We start from the raw sequence: 15,833 nt of genomic DNA on the forward strand, positions 1-15,833 counted from the left end.
CCTGCACGTCTTTATGCTACAAAAACATAAAAAGGAACCATCAAATAACAAGAGTAAACATTAATTTCCTTGGGCAAAGCCTGGCAGCGAGGAAGGGTTGATGCCTCCTTTGTGTGTGACTCGGACGAATGTGTGGCCAGAACACGGGTTTATGCGGGCTTTTAAGTTTCCTTAAGCAGTGTGATCTAACATCGCAAACGTGTCCCGTTGTATTTTCAGGTCTGCATTGTACCCTATAATGCACACTGCAGTCAGTTACTTCAAAAACGTAATGCATTATTTATTACTTGTCACTGTAATTTCAAAGTAATTAGTTAAATTATAATATAACTGTTTTTGAACTGTAAGGCATTATATTACTTTTGCATTATGTTTAAGTTACCTTCACCAACCTAACTGGAAATATAGATTGTGCGTTCTCAGTAGATCTTATTGCATTCAGTGTAGCTCATTTCCACATCCAGTAGAAGGTGATGTGGAGTGGAATAATGACTAGACTTCATATAACGGCCGCAGTTATGGCTCATAGCGCAATACATATTGCGACAGAGATAGTTTAAATACAGGAGTATTCGTATTGAAATCAACATTGCTAGAAGCTAATACTGTAACCGAACAGGTAAAGAAAGCTGGCGCTCCACGCTAGATGTTTCCTCAAATTACTTGTGCTATCGCGAGGTGCAGAGATCTTTTGGTTTCTGCCACAGAGTGAACTTAACCATAACGTTCTTCCGATCCTTTTCTCTGATGAACTGAAAATAATGAGCACATGTTAACCTCGTGGATGTTGAGTCCGACTCTGCCGCTGCAGTCATCTTCTCCGCACTCAGCTGTTCTCTAGCATTAACAGGAAGATAACGTTTGCTCAGATTTTTCTTCTCCTCTGCTAATCTTGAATTTGTATGAAAACACACAATTTAATTCATTTTTGGTTTTAAATCCATTGTAACGCACGTTGCTGACATTTGTACTGCGTAAAATATTACACTTTTTGCAATGAGGCAACGCCTTACATTACCACATTACAGCAAAAAGTAATACATTACAGTAATTGCATTACTTTTGTAAAGCATAACTCCCAATATTGACTGCCGTCGATAGAGATGTAAATCGATGTACATACTGTATCTTCAGAATGGGACAGACGTCACCTTTGTCTGCGTATACACAAACCATCTCTGGTGGCATAAATGAAAGTTTTATATCACATCACTCACTTTATTTCTCACTGTTCTTGTCGGCAGCCGATCGCGTTACTAGAGCGTCTGACTCTGGGGGTCAAGGATCCTGCAGCAAACACGTGGGTCAGGAGGCAGGAACTCTGGGAGTCTTCATGTTTTTGCTCCACCATTTGGAACCACTCTCAACCTATCACAAATTCCTCCTTCTTGGCAGCCATACAGTTTACCCTCTCTCCTCTTTTCATCAGTGCTGGCAGTAGAACTGTAGTCTACATTCTGCACTAATTAACAACCTTCAGAGGAGGACCACCAAACTGGTGAACTGGCACACTCAAAGCACGCTTACAGTTAGGCTCTCTTTCATTCGGTTCTAATCTTTCTTAGTTCTCTGCCCGTCCCTGTAAAGGTTGTGTTGTGCAGCATTAGCCAACACGACGTTCGAGCTAAGCGGGAGTTTCGTTTAAACCTGAGTTTCCACATTCGCGCGTGCACACCCTCACACATTCAAGAGAGAAAAGGCTCCCTCATTTTTCCTATTATTCACGTTACATGGCATAAAAAGCCGCTGCGTTTTAGCCTGCTTTATGCTATCAGAATAATAGAATAAACAACTGCAATATTCACATGCGGCATGCTGGCAACTCTCCATATGTGATATATGAGAAAAAAAAAGAGACAAAGAACAATGCTTGTTCTCGTGTTTTAATAAACATGCTCATATGGGTGGTGCTGTCACTTACGACTATAAGAATGCCTTGACAATGTCCATGAAATCCAACTTTAAATATAATAATATAATTTAGTTCAAACTATTTAATCTTAACCATTATCTCAAACATCTTGTAATATTTACATTCCAACTGTGTTCCAACTGTCAAAAGAAAACTTAAAAAGAAAACACACATGCAAATTGATCTTTAGAAGATTTTCAAAATAACTTTCAAGTTAAACTGAGGACACACTACTAAGATTTTTTTTTTTTGCCAGACTTTACCCATGATTCCCAGTTTGGCAACAGTCGGCATTGGTTGTTGGCACAAAATATCAGTGTGCAATTGCGTTGCGTGAACTGACTCAACCGCAAATGCATGCTGCCCACAGCCTATGAGAAAAAGAGAGGATGGGATGCTGGAAACAGCGTCAAAAGATGGCAGGAAGTCACGACAATAATGCACAGACCACAGAAATGGAGGAGAGATTAATCGAATTGTGGTTGGAGTGTCCATATAATGTTAGTTGCAGTGCATCCCACAATTGTTGCCCTCACCTTGACTTTAGCTGCTTTGACAAATCACTGGATCCACTAGTCTGGATCGGTCACCAGGTGCAGTGTTATCCTCAAACATCTACTCAAGCCGGTCTGTTGGTGTGGTGGTGGTTGTGAAAGCAGCTTATATACACACTGTTAACCTGGCTTTAGCTTTCTGCATAGAATCAGCCCACCAGTTCAAATTACTCATTCATTGTTGGTTTTAACGTTGTGTAATGTGAGGATTCATCTCTTTTTATGGGTTTTCTGAAGACATATATACTGTTGTCTGTGCTCCTTGCAGCAAGTTTCTGTATTTGATTGTATTGTACGGTTGGTTTGGTCTGTTTCCAAGTCTTTTTCAAGTGGTAGTGCAGTGGTGTTCTATCAAACCACCACAGAACATGGTTTCAAATCAATAAGACACAGTGAACTTTTCCATTAACTGTACTTTCTGATACCATCAATTACAGGGATAAGAGGCAATCTCATTTAATGCATACTTAGTGGAGCGAGTCCTTAAACTACAGAATCCTAATGAACTATGGGGATAGGTGACATCTGTTGTGTTTACATAATGAGGATTGTATTACATGTGTAGGTCTTGGTTTTTAATTCAGCTTCAGACGTCAACTGCTGATGGTTCCTTTACAACCTGCACATTGTCCTGCTTTAACTACAGTCCACATTCAGTTCTGTCAAGCTAACTTAGCTTACATACACCATGAACTTTGCGGGTCTGCTGAAAGAGAAGTTTCTTTCCAATCAATCTATTGTCTATTTCTTAGTCTTCCCTTGGGAAAGTTACTGAATGAGGAGGCAGAGCGGGAAGGTCGCGGGCTGTCTCAAATTCTTGTCATGGAGTAAATTCTTAGCATATCTCATGAGTTTAAATTCCTTGATTGCCAGTGTAGCAAGAAAACAGTAGCCTGCAAGTGCATTAAACCATTAACAAGGGCCACTGTGCCACAAAACTGGGACAGAAGTTAAAGAAGACGTCTTGTGACCAAAGAGGCAGTGCTAGTTCAAATCCCTGGAGGAGGTGGTTGGGAAAGGGAACAGTAAAAGCTCTGGACAACTTTGGTTAATGTACCCTTAAGCAAATATGTAGCTTTAATCCCTGATTATTCTAATTAAAATGCTCAGTTCCTGGTAGCATTTTAAGGCTGCCAAGCTCCAAGGTGTGTGGTGTTTTTATTTTTTTATTTATTTTTATTTCACCTTTATTTAACCAGATAAAAAAAAAAAAAGACCCACTGAGATCAAGACCTCTTTCACAAGGCCAGTTCACGGCCAAGAAAGGCAACAGCACACGTAAACCGATAACACACGAATAACAAAACATAAACATTAAAGTAGCAATGCAAACTGTTTAGCAGTCAAAAAAAACTAAAACTCTTTTTACCCCAATTCAGTCCAAACACGAGGAACAGCTAGGTGCAAACTGTCATTAGATCTTAAAGCGTAATGACTTTTAATTCTCTGAAGAAAAGAACATAAATATCGAGGAACCAAACCAAGAAGAGCCTTGTAGATCAGAGTGATCCAGTGTGTGAATTGTCTTAATCCCCTTTCACATCGAACAAAAAACCCGGGTCGACCCAGGAGCTCAGCTTCGATGTGAACAGGAATGCTGTGTCAACCATCTAATTTACATGATGATGCTGATGTACCTGCCTGTCACAGGCTCAAATCAGAGCAAAGTTTTGGTCTACTTCCATAAAAGACCATTTTTTTTTCTTCAAAGTCCATTTTTTTTGATCAAACAAACCAAATGTGTTGTTACAGGACCGTTAATGGATGTGTGCAGGTGAATTAGTATGATGTCAAGTTTGGGAAATCCCACCGGGGAATCTTGATGTGAACTGCGTATGTGTGGCTGTGTTTATATACAGCTTGTATAGCGATATGGCACACTTTTTTTATTGATCACAGCCGTGAGATCCGCTGCTCTGCATCCGTGGAGAAGAGGAGATTCACGTGATTATGTACAAGAGACGTATGAGAAAAATAGGGTCTGACCCGGGTCTGGACATCCCTTATCAACCCGGTATTTTCAATGTGAAAGGAGTATTACATTCAAAGAAGGAAAGTCAGCATTAGCATACAGTTCAGAGTGGTGAGTGAGGTTATGAACCTTAAAGCAGCGGTATACGACATCGCCATGATCAAGAATGGGCAGAAAAGTAGCTGATATCAAAAACCTACACACTCTGAGGGAGAAACATGCCTTGTTTCTGTAATAGAAGCCGAAATTTGGAGATCTATTTCGTGTGAAGCAGGGCACTGCCGGTAACAAGTTTTCAGCTTTCCCTGGACAAATAAAAGCCGTAAAACGTCCGAGCATTCCCGGAACCTTCATCAGAACCATACAAAAAGACACAATCGGAACAACCAACAACAGTGGGGGGGACTTAAAGCAGCGTCGAAGTTGTTGACATTGTCAGGCTTCATCTGACAAACTCAAACAGGGGTCAAAAGCCCGACAAGATGGCACAAGCATATAAAGCAAGAGGCGAGGGGTGAAGAATGAAGGAATTCCAGGAAGACAGTGGGTCCAAGGAGACGGTTTGCCTTGTTTCCCAAAGAGATGTGCTGGCATGCCAGTGATCACAGACAGCCTTCCAACGTTAAGTGACTCTGAATAGAAGTGAAAGAACAGTGAGAGGACAGCACAACAAGATCGCTGGACCAGAGCAAGGCGAGCGGTGCTGGCAGGGACGGAGCATTGTTCTGGGAGCCGAGCAGGAGGCTATCACGGCCCGGGCCAACCGCTAGCCACGTGCTCCTCACCGCGGCCTGCATGAATTATTACATTTCATTCTGTTATCTTTCATCATGGTTCATTACAGACAGACAATTGAGCTTCAAGAGAAGCACCACGCTCAGGGGTCCCCCCAGATGCCCTCAGAAGGAGAGAGAGAGTGGGTGAGAGACAGAGAGAGAGTGAGAGGGAGAGAGAGAATCCCTGCACTCTCCGCTGAAAAGGATGGACAAAAACACATTGTCTGTGGATTTAAAAAGGAGGCTTATGGCTGCTATGAAAAAAAAAAAAAAAGCAATGTGCTTTTAGAAGAAGAGAAGAATGAATCTGCCTGCTGATGCACACTCAATGAGATGTACGCTAGAGGAGCCATAGAAAAGAGGCGAGAATTGAAAGGGATGGAATCTGAGGCAAATGACACTCGAGTGTTTTGAAAATAACTGACAGCTGCACAATAGGACACCAAAACAGACTGCAATCTGCCCACGGATAGATGAAAAGACAGGGCCTTGAAAAGAAGTGTGACCAAATACATACAGAGATACTGTCCATTCATGGCGGGAGTGGATAAACAGACAGCCGTGAAAATGGACATGAAAGGTGAAGTTTGGACATAATGACGGAACGAGACAAAGAGATCACTACAAAGAATTTGTGAAACAATTAGGCATACTCAGTCCGAGTACATGAGTGACACAAATATGCTCAGTTTAGGCCTTGAGAAATGCTATGAGCCGGGGAGTTACTCTTAGCGTATACAATAATATTCAGATAGGAACAAGGGCGACGCGGCGACCTAATTCAAATGTAACATTTAAGTTGAGGAGGGAACTTTATATATTGTTAGAGCATATGACCTGTCAGGATCAATGATGTATCCCTGAGAATAAAAAATGAGTCGCAAACATGCAGGAGAAATTAATATGTGAATGTGTATGATCGCTGAAGCTTTGTTACACGCAGCTGTATATGTGTGTGTGTGTGTGCGCGCACAGAGAGGTGAGTATCAGAACACACTCCTCTTGTCACTTGCTGTTCGCTGCATAACACAGACATTTTCCATTCTGTCAGCGCAAGGAGCGAGCACACTGGCTCCTTCTAAACTCAGCCGCCACTTCATTAAATGACTTCAGACTCTTGGCAGAGTCAGTGGGAAAAGTCTATATTAACTGTGTGTGAGATCCACGGGGTGACCAACAAAGGCCATAGTTGTTCCTCCATGTTGGGTGCTGCTCGGGGAAATTCTGGGGCCTATCAGGGTACCCCTCCGCTGGGCCCTCTGCCCCACATATGCTCCTGCTTCTTCTTATCCGCTCAGCCGGACCTCACACACGTACAGCACAGACAGACACAAATAAACACACGAGGATGCACGCAAGACTCGCATAAAGTTCTACTGACCTTTGCCCTACTTTCCAGTAAGTGCTCCTGGAATTGTGCGACGCTAAATAAATAAGTACAAGGGAATAAAGTGTGCTTTTGCATTGGTAGAGGACAGTTCTGACATCATTATGCACCGCGCAGTATTGAGCCAAGTTATTGGCTGCAACAGGGAGTGCGTTGGGGGATGTGATGTGGGCAACTGTGTGTTTAGAGTGGAGAATGGAGCGAAGGGGAAGGGTTTGATGTCTCCCCTCGCAGCCCAAAGTGACGGCTGGCTCATTTGTTTACAGGAGCTTCAGAGGGAGAGAGGCAGCCTGATGGTACCTAATGGCCAGGAGGAGGTGGCGGATGAATCCGACCGTTTACTGTTGCGCAGCCGGGCTGAAGTGCCGGGGTCATTTGGGAGCAGATGGGCCGGGCGGCCGGTGGATCGGCCGCCATATCGCCGAGGACTTGTGTGTTTTGTAATCGACTCGAGCCGCCGGCGTCTGGGGTTGAAAAAAAAAATGAAGCCGACGCGGAAGGGCCAAAAAGTGCAGTTCTTTGAATGACCACTTCAGGCTGGATCCAAAAGACAAAAGTCAGCCCTCATAAACCCGGGTTTTACAATTCACAACTTTACAGCAGAAATACACATGGTTATGTGTACAGCCTGGAAAAACAAATGGCTTTGGTCTCTTTAGCGAATTACACTGCCCCTGAGAAATGAATGGGGGTGGATTGTTACATAACTTTCGGAAACGATAAATAATGCATAAATTAGGGCACGGGCGACAGTTGGGTGTTTCTAGGGGTGTTAATATTTGCTCTTCTGTTCAGCAGATGCTAACCCAGTAGTGCTCCAGTTCAACGTACACCTGACCAAGTACATACAAAGTACAAATACCTGGATGTGGCAAGTTTATTAATCATGCATCAGGAGGTAACTTGTTTGCGTACCAGGATGCATTTTGTGGGTATCATCAAGTATCCTGCTTCTGACCACCCTTCGCCTTCCCTTCATCCAGAGTCTGCACCTCGGAATCAAACTCGCAAGGGCTGAACTACAAAGTACGCAAGATCACATACTTAGAACGTTAAATTTCGTAGCCATCTGCATTAGCATCACCCTCCTACACCAGCTCCATTCACGCTCCAACAACACTGAACAGCCACAATATTAAAACCACAAATAACATTAATAATCTTGTGACAATTCAGTGTTTCACTGCTGGGAAACTTTAGCATTCATGTGGATGTTACTTAGACATGTACCACCTACCTAGACCAGACCAGGCACCCTCACCCCATAGCAATGACACTCCTCGATGGCAGCGGGAACAACTCAAAAAAACATGAAGAACAGCATCCGCTGTTGACCTGGCCTCCAAATTCACTAAATCCCAAACTGATCAAGTATCTGTGGGATGATTAACAGATACCCCTCAAGAGCCATGTCCATTCTCTGCTGAACCACAATTGTTTTGGAAGCAAAACGGAGACGTACACAATATTAGGAAGGTGGTCATAATGTTATGCCTGATATGTATATTTGATCATTTTTGAATTAGCCAGGGCTACAGTTAGGCCAAGATTACCCAAGTACTCAAAGTATGCATCTGACAAAATCCATGCTGTAATAAACCGTTTAGTTTTTCTTTTATGTTATAATCAATAATATTTTCATCACGTCATGCATTTCCTTGGCTATTACTTAGAGTAATATATGAGTTGGCCCTTGCAGCGCAGCAGGAGCACAACTTAAATTGCACACTGCAGTTCTGCATAAAACTACTCACCTTTCAATGCGCACACTACATCAAAGTCCGTTTATATACCAGTAGAGGAAAAGAAAGATAAAAATTACAGCTGTTCTGGACGGGCTTGGGTCTTCTTAGGTGAAGAATTATCATTTAACCAAAAATATTATTAGTGCCTCACCAGTGGCTGCAGAATAACACACATACACTAACAGAGTAGTTAAAGCCTCAGGAAATCCACCTCATGCACTGAACTGAAACTGAAAGAGTTGCAAGACACATTAAGGAAAAAATAAATAAACAAATAAATAAACTGTTAAAGACAGTTAATCAGTCGGATTGACTTGATGTGCCAGTTTGTGTAACTGCGGCGACCTTTACACAATCAGGTGGATTTATTTGTACTATTATGTGGAGCAGATTAGGGCCACATGCCTTCGCAAATTAAGCCATTTGTCTTGATGTGACAGGTCAGAGAAAAGAAGGCCGGCCAATTACCCTCAGGAAAAAAAAGGCAATTCCATCAATACCGGAAAGTGAAGAGTGCGTCGACGAAGTTCAATATGGCCACGCAAGACAAAATATTCAGATAGATTTGCAGGCACCACACGTCATGAATCTATATTCACGCTCTTAACATCAATTCTGATTATCTACATTTCTTCAGACAAAGACGTATTAATACTTCAAGTGCATGTAGTCCAGTCTACAAGCGACTCAGGTAAAACTTCTTTTGTACCATAAAAAAAAGACAGTTTGAATTTGGCTTTTGACAATGATGGACACAAAACACACAAAACGCAAAGTTTGAAGGAATAAACAAATGGCCGGCCAAGCGAACGCGGCCTAAAGGGAGCGGCCCGGGGGTTGGAAATAGCCCACGACGTCTAGATCAACAGAGGCTGGAGTCAGTGGGGGCTCGGAGGCAGAGCCCAGAGAGAGGCCTCCTCCGCCAGCCTGGATAAACACAGTTAGCCGGGGAACTCCGATTGTTTCTCGTCCTGTAATCGCACCGACTGGAGCGTCCGTGCGTGTGCGCCGCAGTGACGACTGTTTATGCGCGAGCGCTGTACGTGGACGGTGTGGGTGTGCGCCGGTTACGCCGGCGTGTTTGCGGACGCGCCGCCCAGCGACGGAGCCGAGGCCGAAACATAATGGAGGACACAAGGGATACGTGCGAGCACAAGTCCGAGCAATCCCACCTTCAGAACCCTTCATCCGCCTCTGACTCAGGCTGTTCATTATCTGCCGCGCACCAGCATTCATGTGATAATACAATTCGGGCTGGAGTTCATCCTCCATGTTGACAAGACCACACAAAGCACACCTTTCACTGGAGACTCTTCGTCAAGGGAAGTTTACTTTCAATTAAAATACGCCACAAAAATGTTCACACACAGCCGCCTAACCTTTATGTGACTCCCGAGCATCCTGAGCCATCCACCGCATAATACAAGGAGATTCAGAGCACAAAATGAAGGAATAACACTGCTACAATATGGGGCTCAGTTCTTTTCACCGTAGGGTTTCATTCTGTTTGGCGATTCAAAACACTACATCCTTCCTACACAATATGAAACATCTGAATGAGCTCTCTGTCTCTAATTGGCCCTTTTTACCTTTCTTTTTTTTTTTTATCAATGTTCGTTTCTTTCTCTGTGCCGTGCTTTCCATCTCACATACAAGCGTACGTACCCACACACACCCGCACACACACAACATTCCCCTCTAATCCACATCCATCCTCTCTGTGGAACATGGTCTAGATTGGTTTTGCTTCTAGTATAAACTTCCAACTTGGGGTCAGACTTTGGGGTCACGGGGCCTACAGAGGGTCATTTAGCTTGACTTCAAAGACAAACAGGCCACGTTAGGGGAGCTAGCTGTTCACTTCTTTCTCTGGATTTGGTTGCAGCTCTCACATCCCAGGCATGTCTGTTTCCTGTTGTTAACACTAAACAGTCAAGGCTATGTGAGCTGGATTCTTTTTTTTTTTTTTTTTTGCACAAGCTAGCGTTGTAAAGACGTGCAATAAGATAAAGTAAAAATCTCAAATGTCATCACTGATTGGTTGTTAGTACTATTAGACAAATATCGTTCCACATACATGGATCAAGCAAAACATTATGACTCATCAGAGAATGGACACGAGTCTTCTGAGGGTGTCCTGTGGTGTCTAGCCACTAGTCGGGGAGGGAGGGAGGAGCCTCTGTGGATCATCCCTCAGATACTTGATCAGTCTGGGATTTAGTGAATTTGGAGGCCAGGCCAACACCTTGTGCTGTTCTTCATGTTTTTTTGTTTGTTTGTTTTTAGTTGTTAGGAAAGCATTTGTGTGTGTGTGTGTGTCTGCTGCCATCAAGGAGTGGGGGGGAGGGGGTGGGTGCCTGGTCTGGTCTAGGTGGGTGGTAAATGTCTATGTAACAGCCACATGAATGAACGCCACGTCTTAAAGTTTCTCAGCAGAACATTGCATTGTCATTAGATGGTTAATGTTATTTACTTCTCCCGTCAGTAGTCATAATGTTCTGCCTGATTGATGTATATATATAAAACTGTTATCTTCTAGTTTATTAGGATTAAATGGTTTGAAGCTCGAGACTTTATTTGGCACATGTCTGTATATATGCTGGCCGAACGGAATCCATATCAACACTAGATAGTCGAAGGGTTAACAGCCTGATTGTTTGATGGCTGATTTAAAGATATTAAACCTATTGAACTGATTATATACTTAAAGATGCTACCACCCCACAGTCATACTGAGGAACAGGTCTAGCTGGTCTGTAGATCAGGGTTAGTATGATCCTTAACTAGATGCAGTGAATAACACAATACAGTTCATGAATCAATTAAGTTTTACCGAGGAATAGTTCTTCAACAGTTACTTAGAGACAGAACACTTTAGTTTTTCAATGTCATTGTCATTCAAACCAGAGTAAAAAAAAACAAAACTTTCAGTGTCACCTTAAGAAACCCCTATTTGTTTCAGTCCAGATGCTCTCTGCACATTTAAACATGTCACAATGAAATCAGAATTATAGGTCTCCTATTAGAATGACTTCTCTGCCCTCTAGTGGTGATATATGAGAACAGCACCCAATGGAGTACCATTGACCAATTCCTCCAATTACAGGCGACTACCCGGTTATTAACAGGCCCTAGGCATCTTAAGTTACAGGTGGGCAACATCCACAGATGCTCTAAAGAAAAATATAACCTCCCTAACTGTCTTTTAGAACTAAAGAAGCCACCTGGAAGAGTGGCAAAACATACTAAAAAAAAAAGTCCCGTTTTTTGATATCTAAATTGCACAAAATAAAACAAACAAGCAAAAACAACAGATAAAGCAAAACTATCAAAGTATAACAGAAATGAGTTCCACACAGACAAATAGATAATATATTATAGAAAACATTCATATCATGCAAATCATCTATTTGTAGTTCAAAAAACACACAAAAATATTACATACATTACGCTGAAGTAAAAGCAGATAGAAAAAATATATCATTACAAAACAAAATTATTATTAAATAAACTAACTGACGAAAATTCAGTAAAACTTTTCACATTGAGTACTGCTAACAGGAAATCAGAGAAAGCTTTTCATGAATGAGTTAAAAAATAAATTCTCTTTGGAACTGAATAACTGGAATTCAGTTTAAGTCCTTAAAATTCAAACTGCATGTCTCCGAATAATTAATCGACAAACATTCCCCCAAAACATATTACAGGCAAATACTGCCTGCTGCGTCACATGTGGCTCATCACGTTGCGTAAATGTCTTCTAACCACTAGAGGTCAGAGTTTCACCATCTATGGACTAAACGAGATTGAAAAAAAATTGTTGCCACTTTAATGATGCGCTTTCCAACACAGTCAACAAGCAACTGCAAACAGCAGGGTCAGAATATGAAAAGGTCAATGCGACACAGCTGCTTCTGCAACGAGATTCAACATTGTTCCAGCACGTGATCATCGCGTGAGCGTGAAATACTGTATCAGGACCTCAAATCTGATGCATCTGAATGCATTGCCCAGAACAACAACAACAAAAAAAAGATAAGTTTTATCTAGTCTTAATAAATCTATATTTTTAAATTACAAATAAAAGAAACTATTATTATTCTGCCCTTCTAGATAACTTAGAAATGACAAGAAAAAAAAGAAAAAAAGAGATAAGATTGGGCTTTATGACAAAGTCGCATTATCAAAGCATACTGTGTATGTGCGTTAAATGTGCAGGATGTAGAGAAAATCTGCAGGAAAGAAGAAGAAACGAAGAAAACAAAACAAAACTGAAGAACTCGTGACATATGAATGTACTGTACTGAATGTGCCTTGGCAATATACTGGCACTGACGTAGGTGTTCACGGGGACATGTCAACATGCCATGTCCTTGTATCGTCGGCAGCCGATACACCCACATTAGAGAAAGAGACATGGCCCAAACAGCTGTAAGTTTGTCACTTACTGCGCTAGCAAACAGCTGTACCTTCCACAAACAGCTTTTTTTTTTTTTTTTCTCTTTTTACTTCACTGATCACATCAAAAAACATCCCGGCATGCCCCGGAGAGCAGGCAAACACACACACACTGTGCTTCTTGTAATAATGCACAGCTGTGAATTAGTGTAAACAAACACAGTATGTAAATGTATGCAGCAAAGCGTTGTGCTGCAGCCAGTGCACCACACGCAAAACCAAGAGTGTCCTTGCAACAACTGACATAACCCTAAATTTAAAAAAAATGGTTCAAAATGCTTAAAATTAGTGCTTTCATGCACAGAACATTAAAAAAAAGACACACACAGAACAGCCAGATGTAAGGTAATGTCGTAATATAAGCTATTCTGACATGGATGTTCTCATGTGTCGACCCATGTAGCTGCATTCCTTCAGCACGGTACGTAAGCCAGCATAATCATCAACACCAAGATGTTCTTCCTGCGCAGCAGCTGCAAAATCTCACAGCTGATCGCGGTCCAACTGCACAGTAGACACGTCTATACACACAATCCGACAGCGCTCTCTGCCTTGTGCTCCTCCTACAGCTGCACCGAAAAAACCCACTTAAAGAAACATAGACTGACGCGTTTATACACAATTTTTGGACATCTTCGCACGACGCGCGTACAATTAGAGAGGCTGAGCAGAGGGAGCAAGTTCTCTCTCGGCTCGAAGGGGGGGATTAGGGGACTGAAAAAATATTCCCTCTCGTTCTCGCATCATTTCTCTTACACAGTTTGGGAAATTAACAGTTTCCCGGCAAGACAGCTCAAACGCTTCATTCACGTAAGAAAAGCCGCGCGTGACACCACAAGAGCCGTTGCCGCGTCTGACAATCGCGTTGATGCACAAGCCACTTGGCGCTAAATGCAGAACCATGAAACCCCACATCACCTAAATGTCACAAGAGCTGATGCTTATCAACCTTAATTGCACAAGTTTCAGTTGATACAGTTTCATTGTCTTTTGTACTTCGGATGTAGCTCCTGAGACATTTACACCCACACAGCTCTGCTGATACTAGGTGCAGAATGTTGTGGTCTGAGGGAATAAATACACATCGCCTTTTCGTGTAGCGTGTGGCGTCGTATTGACTTTAGGTATTTGTTCCTGCGACTGCATCCAGTCCCATCGTTCTGGATTGATGTTAAAAGCAAAGGACTGGCATCAGCTGCTAAGGCGTTTTAAAGCAACCAAAACACTGCGGTCTGTTGTCACTGCACCTTGTTTGTGTGTGTTTAGGTAGTGTGACGGGAAGTGATGACGACAGTCAGTTTCATGTACCTGTGGTTATCTGGGTGAGCAGCAACTCAACATGAAAACAAACAACTCTCATCATGCAAGGCGCCCGTTCCCCCCACTTGGGATTAGCGTTCTTTAGATTTTCGGGGGCCGAATTCACACGGCGACAGAGGCGCGCGGCAAATATTTGGTTGCGTAAATTTCCCTTAAAAATGTTTAAAATTTGAATGGAACAAAACATCTGTGGTTCCAAATGCCATGCAAAACAGGCGAAAACCGCACCGCGTCCTGTGCGCTCAGCTGTTGCTGCGAGACTAAACAGCCGCTGACGTGCGATGACGTATGGTGAGTTTCCCAAAACTGGCGAAGCTCCGTGTTATCATTACGAAACTGATTTTGTCGGAATAGCACAATGAGAGTGATTTCCAGAGAAGCCGGGAGGTTTCAGGTTGATAACTAGTAAGCAGTGACAGTCCTGTCAGAGGGGACGATTTATCCTGTTGCGCGTAATTTTACAGCATTCTCATTACAGCCACTGTTAGGGATAAGGACAAAATGTGTAACTGTGTAACACGGGCTGGTACTCATAAAGCTGCTTAATAATATCTGGGCTACTAATTGAAGTTTTATTTATTTATTTATAAGGATCCCCATCAGTTGTGCCATAGAGCATCTTCCTGTCTTCCTGGGGTCCATATTAAGACAATACAGTTAAAAAATACACTAAAAGGACACATAAAGAACAAAAGATTTACAATAAACTTTAGGGCAAAAAGGAGGAGGTTATGCCAAACCACAATGATCAACTTCAGATATGTAGGCTTGGATCTCTAAGACTACAAACTCACAACAAGGGTTGTTTTTTTGATATCACTGTCAATCAGTATTGTCTTTCGCATAAGGAAATGACAGCACTTGCAGTAACTGGTCACTTGGAAACTACCGTTTTGCCACATGAGTATGCAATATTTATTTTAGAGAAATGAAACAAAATATTTTCCCCATCGTTTCTTCTTCTTCTTCTTCTTCTTCTTTGCTTTCTGTTGTATCTGTTGCTAAGCATGCCACGTCATAACTTTAGAATAACCAGTTGATTGACTTTGGTGTGATTTAAATGTCACTGCAGTTATGTATCAAAATTTACATTTCTGTTATGTATCTATATATCCAAATATCTACTAGAAACTGGGCCAACATCTGGCAGCAACACAGCCAAGAACAGCACTGAGGGTTTTATGATGCAAGGACTTTTGGAGACGAGAACGTAAACCACCTGTTAAGCATTTACTGAAAGCTCGCGTGACGGCCGTGGTGACGGAGATGAGGCTGCAGTGATATAGTTCCTCAAAACGGAACAAGAAGCACACTGCGATCAAGATGAAATAAACTCAGCAAGAAATGCCGGCAAAAGAAATGTGTCACGTTCCCAGAGAAGTTCAACTGGAGATAGGCATGACTGCAAACACAATTTAAAAAAAATTAAATAAATAAAGATGAAGAAGAGGAGGGGGAAGAAAAGCACACAATCAGGCCTGAATCTCTGCCAAAAAAAAAAAAAACTTCAGCCTATTCAGTCTCTCAACCATTCTGGCAGGAAGTTTGTACCTCCCCCTTCTTCCTCAGCCCCTCGCTCAGCTGAGGTGGGCGTGCTGTGGGAGGACAGAACGTACAGATGTTGACGCTCCAAAACGAGAGCCGCGGCCACATCCGTTCAGAATGAAGACTTCTGTAGCCTATGAGCAGGCTGACAGTAAAGCAGCAGG

The 15,833-nt window shown here is 42.4% G+C and overlaps 1 long non-coding RNA gene across 2 annotated transcripts in view; it reads right to left on the bottom strand.

Moving 5' to 3' along the window:
- The window catches only part of LOC125014374, a 112,743-nt gene that overhangs the window by 95,753 nt on the left and 1,157 nt on the right, over positions 1 to 15,833 (bottom strand). The window lies entirely within an intron of this gene.

The sequence above is a fragment of the Mugil cephalus genome, chromosome 10 (genome assembly GCF_022458985.1).
Source record: "Mugil cephalus isolate CIBA_MC_2020 chromosome 10, CIBA_Mcephalus_1.1, whole genome shotgun sequence".
Taxonomy (NCBI): Eukaryota; Metazoa; Chordata; class Actinopteri; order Mugiliformes; family Mugilidae; genus Mugil; species Mugil cephalus.